Source organism: Corvus brachyrhynchos, unplaced genomic scaffold, assembly GCF_000691975.1.
Source record: "Corvus brachyrhynchos isolate BGI_N302 unplaced genomic scaffold, ASM69197v1 scaffold139, whole genome shotgun sequence".
Lineage (NCBI taxonomy): Eukaryota > Metazoa > Chordata > Aves > Passeriformes > Corvidae > Corvus > Corvus brachyrhynchos.
Window position 1 is genome coordinate 1,467,459 of NW_008246062.1, and position 7,582 is coordinate 1,475,040.

The window sequence follows — 7,582 nt, forward strand, 5'->3', positions numbered from 1 at the left end:
TATTCCTTTGCAGCCTCAACACCTGATTAGAAATTTTGCTGCTGACTCCAGCCAGTGAAGAGAAAATCCAAGATGCTGTATGAAGCTGTTTCTTTCACAGTGTCCTTTCCAAAGCTTGGCTGCTCACACCTGCAATATTATTTCATAAAACAGAGAGTTATAAACACCAAGAAAACCCAATTAAATCTTGCTGAGGACTGCAGCTCCTCTGCTCCGTCTGCAGCTCAGCCTCCCTGCCCTGTGGCTCTGGCTCACTTTGCTCTGCAGTGGCAGCCTGCTTACTGGCAGCTGGGTTGAGCTTTTTTGGAGCATGTCTGTGCCAGGATTCCTATGACTCTCACTTGGCTGCAGCCTCACTCCATCCCACAGAGCAAGGATGAAGGGATGAAAGTTAGACCAGAGCCTGGAGGAAAATGGGGCCCGGGGAGGGGGCTGGTACCTGATCACACAAGCTGGACATCACAGGCTGATCTGTGTTTACATTAATTGAGTCCTGCTGGATTTCCTTTCCTGCCCACAACCTCTCTGTATTAAACACAGGCAGAGAAATGCTGCACTGAAGTCTCCAGGCTCCACCTGCTGCTCCCCATCACCCACCCAGGGATGCAGATGGTGAGAGATGTTTTATCTCCCTGCACTTTGCTCCTTTCCTGAGCTGCATGGGGATGTGGGGGTGTGGGGACGTGTTTCTCTTTTCCTTTCCACTGCCTGCCCTGCTACCTATTCCAAAGCCATCACCCCAGGAAAGCCCCTCTGGCCCTGGCAGGGGAAAAGGGAATCTTCCACTACGTCTCTGTCTCTGTTTTCTTATTATCATTCAGTTCTCCTAATTTATTACAACTCTGTATGTCCTGGGCTTATGCCAGGCAATATGCTACACTGCAGTGAGGGTGGAAGATGTTTTGGTACAGAGTATGAGGATAGGTGTATTAAACTGAAGTTGTTGCAAGACCAGGACTACATCAAAACCTTGTTTTGCTGAGAAATGCACAGAAGGTGACATGTTCCAGCTGCATCAAGCATCACCAAGCCAGCTAATGCAGCACAGCTGAGCATCTACTGCCAACAAAAACACAGGCAGCAGTAACTGAGGCTGGTGGCTCAAGGCAGTGTATTCTGTGCAACCAAGCTTGTGGGTCCCCTGGCCCCTTCAGGGGTCTGTGGGATCTGACAGGAAAATGTGCAGGAGCAGCCTATATGGAGAGGGGGAAAAGGAGCCAGCTTGCTCATGTGAGCTGTGCCCAGCAATACATGGCTGGGTGTATTTACCCGTGTCACCATGACATTGGGATCTAAATATACAGAGATGATAAGCCACCCAGGGAGCCATTAAAAATGCCAGAGGTCACCACGTTTTGGATCGATCACAGCAGATCCCAAACCACCCAAATCAACTGCCTGGTTAGTTTTTGAAGTGCATTCTTGGGATGAGCGAGACTTAGTTGAGAAAAACAGCTGGAGCGGATAAAAGTGTTCCAAGGCAAGACCTGGCGGGGGAGGGAGTAAAAAAAGGACAGTTATTGCTGCCCCAAAGAGACGGTGATCCAGGACAGGCGTGGTTTAGGGGAGCAGGTTGGATTACATGTGCTCAGGGCACTCTGCCAGCCTCAAAGTGCTCAGACCTGGCAGCCTCCCAGTGCTGGCGTGGCTCCTGGCACAGCTTTGCAGCTCCAGCCCGGGTTGTTTCCAGTGAAACCCTTGTGTTTTTGCAAAACAACATTTTCACTTTGAAGGTGTTATTATGTGCTGTGTAAGTCCTCAGTTGCTGGCTTCAGAGCTTTCCTCCTCTTCTTCCTTCCTCCTTTCACCCTCCCAGCCAGCTTGAAGATAGGACTCTCCTTTAAGACAAGTTGCACCATTTTCCAGGGTGAAAAAATAAGGAATGGAAAGAGAGGGGTTTCTTCTTTCTTTTTTCTTCTTTGTTTTCTTTTTTCTTCTTTGTTTTCTTTTTTCTTTTCTTTTCTTTTTCCTTTTCTTTTTCCTTTTGAGTTTCTTGAAGCTGCACTCCCATCCTTTAAGATTTATGTCTCCTGAACGCATTAAACATCTGCTGGCCTAGCTGGCAGCCTGAGTGATGCCCAGGGGTGATGAGAAGGACTTTTGCTTAGGGATGTACAGAGGTGACCCAGAGCCCAGATCCAGCCCTATCCTTGCTCCATCCATGGGGTTATGGCATCGCAGAATTCCTTACCTGTGAATATTTAACTGATCCTTGCAAAGCCTTTCTGCTCTGGTGAGTGCTTTATTAACCCACCCAGAGTGCAAGTGCTCCCAAGCCAGGGTGGGATGAATTCTCCCATAGTGCCCTGGAAGCCAGATGTTCCAGGGATACAGGCACTGCTGTGTTATATTTGGGCTGCTTTATCAGGTGCTAATCAGGTATGGATCTGGGCCTGTCCGTCCCCCAGGCTGGAAGAAGGCAGGATTCCTCACCCCAAGGATCTTAGCAGGACTTAGCATGCACAGATTAAACATTGACATATCCAGCACTGTGATAAGCAGAAATGAGCCAGGACTTTAGACCCTCTTATAGCTAAACAGGAGCTTCAAGGGTTTCAAGTGACGAAACACATATCAGCCAGCTCGAATGGCAGCTACACACCTAAACCCCTTAGTACATCTACCCTCAGAGTCTCCTTCCCCCAGATCAAATTTATCCCCAGAACCTCCCCATGTCTCTTGGCACCTGTGTCAGGAGTTTGTCAGGCCTTCACTCAGGTTCCAGCTATGTGATTCCTGAATCCTCAGATTTTCACCATTCTAAGACCCTGAGGCTGGCTCAGTTGGTGCTAATAGCACCAAGGTCATGGGTTTGATCCCTGTATGGGCCATTTGCTTAAAAGTTGGACTTAAGCATGATCCTTGTGGGTCCCCTCCAACTCAGAATATTCTGTGATTCTGCATATGTTTGCCTTCCTGATGGTTCAGGGAGAGCATCACTCTTTAAAAAACCCATCAAGAAATAATTCTTCTTTTAAATAGAGGGATAGTTTTCTATATTGAAGTTCCTTTTATTACAGGTTATCAAATACTTAGTCGGTATCAGGTGCTTGTAGGGAGAGTATACAACATGTCCTAGCAGAAAGAGCCGTAGGGAGCTAAACATAATAAGCCACAAACAAACTACTGCCTTGTCAAATGCTGCAAGAACTGATTAATCATTTACCAAGCCCTTTTAGACTGTTTAAAATGGACCTTTTTAGCAGAAAAGTCATGCAAAGTAGAAAGCAGTTCCCATTAGCTCTCATTTCCCGCAGCAGCTTGGCAAATATGGGTGGTGTATGGGGGATTTATTGCTACAAGGGACCTGGAGGAGGTTTGCTCACCATTTTTTCTGTGCATATAGATGATGCGAGAAAAGAGGTATCTGCTGTCTCTGTAGCTGAGGAGGGAGAGCCAAGGTTATCGCATCAGCTGCCACAGATTAGCTACAAACCCAACAAGGCTTAACACAAGGTGGAAATGGCTCGGGAATGGATGCAGAGGGTGAAATGACATTGCCAAAGATGCTCTGCAGGCCATGTGGTGCAGGTAAGGGCACCAATGTCTCTGCTATCACCACACAGCACTTACAGAACACCTGGAGCAGCACGAGGAGGTGGAGAGCAAGGACACAGTCAGAGTCCGTCCCTCAGAGGGGTGCAGGATCCTGCTCCACCTGGAAATACACTCATTTGTGTCCTTAAGCAGGGACAATACCAGCCCTAGCGCTGAGTACACCCCTCACCCCAGGTGTGGGCTTTTAGAAATTCCTGATAGCTCCAGTGAGGGCAACAGTGATGGCTGGCCTCACTGCTTCAACCCTTGGCCCCTGGGGATCTAACATGGATCACTGGGTTGAAGCATCAGTTTGGTTTATATTAACTCCGTATCAGCAGCAGAGTGGGACCTGCTGGGAGGCCTGTGTCTGTATCTTGCAGGGATGCACCAGCAATATGGAGAGACCTTCACCAGCTCACACCACCAGACAACTCTGAGCAGGCTTATTTCCGGAAACCATCCTGATTTGAGGGGCTCTTCCCTACTCCCCAGGGCTCCTGATGCCTGGAGGGTTTTTAGCTCACCTCAGCTGGGAAGGTGGCTGCACAGAAACTGCCTGTACAGAGTACGGCTGCAAAGGTGATTGCCCACTGCAAGCCTGACAGTGTCATAAGCCCCCTGGAGCCTTGCAAATCCAGCTCGGGTCTAGAGGAGGAATATTACCTGAGGTTTTTCCTAATCCAGAGGATTCCAGTCCCTCAGTACTGGGGAAAAAAGGTAGTGTTTACTCCATAGGTCTTTCAGACCTAATTGCTACATAAGCAGGCACTGGAAGATCCACTCCTGTCCTCTTGTTCAAACAAACTCCTCCTCCAAAGCCAGCAGAAAAAAGCCTTGCAAAATCAACTTTCTCCCTTTTTCAGAGCTCTCCCAGACTCCTCAAGATGCATGCAGTGTCCATGTGCTGCTCCAAGCTGCAAGTAGTGGCCACAGCATCCTACTGCACGCTGGGAGCCGCTCTGCCCATATCGTTGGGAAGGAGCTCCATCTGCCGAGCCAGTGGCCCAGGCTGAAAGCCAGGGACCATTGCCAGACTGCCTCAGGGCTGTGGCGTGACCGGTCATCAGGCACCTCCTGGGTAACACCGAGCTCATCAGACCCTATTTACCAGGATCAGTGCTCATGAGGAGCTCCAGGGGTGTTTTGAGGTGCCTTCCTCTCAAACAAACTGAGCAAGGAGGGATAAGCAAAGTGCAGGTGAGGGGAGAAAAGGTCCTTCCGCGCTACAGCTGCAATCACGTAAGCAGGCTGGGGGACAGTGGAAATACAGGAAAAGGGGGAAAAAAGGGTGCTGTCATCTCAATCTGCTTTTAATGAAGTCAGTAGGCTGAGCTCATGCCAGGTGAAGGAATAAGCCAGGAAGTCACCTGGGTCTCAGCTAGGCTTTCTCCCACTTAGTCCCAGGCTCAGCTGGCAGCTCTTCTTGGAGAATAAGCTCCTGAGAGCTGCCTGCAGTAGCAGAGAGATGAAGAGGCTCAATTCTTGAAGGCTTTCCTTGAAGGGGAACTGCTCTAGTTTGCTATTTTCTCATGACAATGAGTCAGAGACCTACCATAAGGGCAGGGCTGGGCAGGTCCTTGAGGGATGTTTCAGGCTCTGCATGGGTTAAGCCACCAGCCTGCCAGGGTGAGGGGTCCTGGGAAATGCATTTCATGCCTGCCCCTGCGGGACTTCTTGTGGCACTTACACACCCACAATGGGAGATGAGGCTCTCAGGCAGGCTGAGTGCATCTGCTCTGGGCTCCCCATGGTCTCCTTCTGCTGCTCACATGGGAGCAGGTCTGCAAGGACTCATCTAAGCCCAGGCATCTCTGCAGCTGTTGCTGTATCCCAGACCAGCTTCACTTCCCAGCCATGGGAGCCTTTTGGGATGTAAAAATTTGTTTTTCCTTCTGCATCCCTTCTTGGAGATACAGGATCTTTACTGTAGTTATTTTCCTAAACATCTGATGGCATTTGATCTCTGTGAACAAAGGTTCCAATGCAAAGAAAACCTGACAAAGATCAGGGAGCTGAAAAGAAAGCCAACAAGCATTTCCACCTTGCCCAAAAGATGTTATTACCTTTGGAGAGAGGAGAATTTCACCTCTAAAATACTGAACAAACTCCCCAGAACCTCAGTCCTCCTCATTGGGCAGACACGGTTTGAATTTTGCCATTTCTGTTCTGGGATAACATTAAAAGGGTAAAGGATTGAGCTCAGATTTTAAGCCACTTCCTCATGTCCCCAGTGTCACAAAGCACTGTGATGGCTCCAAGGCTGGGGTGAAAGCATAGCAGATGCCTGTGTTGTCCCTGAGCATCCCACAGGTTTAGGGCTAGTGAAATATTTGCCTCCACTTGCTCTCCCAGCTGCTGTGTGCAGGAAAGAAGTGCCTCCCTGTCCCACATCGGACAGGGCTGCAGTTGTTGTGTGGTGAGTGACTCCTGTGTGTGAAGGTGTGGTGGCCTTCCATCACCATCAAGTGATGAAGTTTCACTTGATCATCACTTCAGTCTGATTAAATGCACCATGAGCTGCAACATGAGGAAGAGCAATGCACCCATCAAACTGATGATGGAGACAAGAGCAAGGCTGCTCCATGGGACTTGGGTTGGCAAGGACTAACTGACATGGAAATTACGTGACCAAGAGCCAGAAATTACAGGAATCTCCTGCTCCATGTGCGACAGGCCACAGCTGGAAAATAGCTTGCTCTCTCCTAGGGACATCCCAGGAAAAGCTGTGAAAACAATTTGAAGAAAGTATCCCTATGCATGAAGCTTTGCCATTCCCTAAGAGAGCCAATGCAGTGGGGAAGAATAGGCTCTAGGACTACAGAGCAATTTTATATGCAAATACTTTCTTGCATATATAAAGAAATAAGGCCAAAGTGGTGGCCTAAAAATCTCAATGGCTGATGTTCAACTGATTCTTTTTGGTCTGTGCTGACAGGTTGCTTTTAGATTGACCACTTTTCTCCAGGGCTTAAATAGGGCATTGGTTTCTGGTGTGGGCTCTCCTCAGTGTGGTGCCAAGGAGATGCAGTGAACAGTGTTTGTATTTTCAGTCCCAGCCCAGTAGCAGAGCATTTAACATCTGCACTTTTAAAAATTAAAAATGCTTGTAATTTATCACAACTTGATCTGTTCCCATGGGGAAAAACCCCACAGTAATCACAAAGAAACCAGCTGGTATTTTTCTTAAGCACAGTGCTACAGTAAGACAAGAGCAACCTCACCAGGGCAAGAATTTACCCCAGCCTTCCCCTTTGTTTAGTTGTAGAATATTGCTATATCCACATCTGGTTTGAAGCCCAATTCCCTCTCTGACAGTGGGAAAGCTGGGAGCTGCATCATCTCAGGGCTGTGCAAAGAGGGAGCTGCACCATTGCAAGGCTCTGACCTGCATGGATCCCAATACTGCACTGTTTCAATGTGACAGCTTGGCCACTGAAAGGAGCAGCTGCCAGCCCTTCAGCTGACTCCTGGTCTCCTGGGCAAAGCTGGGAGATGTGACACTGGTGCCATGCAGGACTGGACCCCAAAACTGAAAGTGAAGCCACCATTTTTTATGTGTTCTTATGCAAAAGACTTAATGGTTTATTCAGGTGAGAATGACCTCAGCGAACATATGGGACAGACAAGAGCTGAGAGGATGTGGCTGAATGGGAACATCTTGCTAGCAAAATTGTAACTCACTTGCCCTGCTGCTGTTTCACATGTTGGCCTTTGCTGCTTTTCCTTCAGGAGGGATGTGAGGTTTCCTCCCTGTGCAGAGCCCAAACTGATGCATGAAAAGCCAAATTCAACCTGAGCAACCCTCAGGATGACAAATAGGATATACCCACAGCAGGAGCCTGCTCCCCATCCAGGAGATCAACTTCCCCTTCCATCACCCTCCGGCTCTAGGACAACTACAGCTGGTTTGGGAGGTCTTATCTCTGCCATGAGCTATAACGCTGGCTAAAATCGGGGATAATTCTCTCTAAAGAGAAAACAACCCTGTGACAGCACAGCCAAGTGCAAGGTTTCAGCAGACGCATCCCACGCCCCTCCGGGC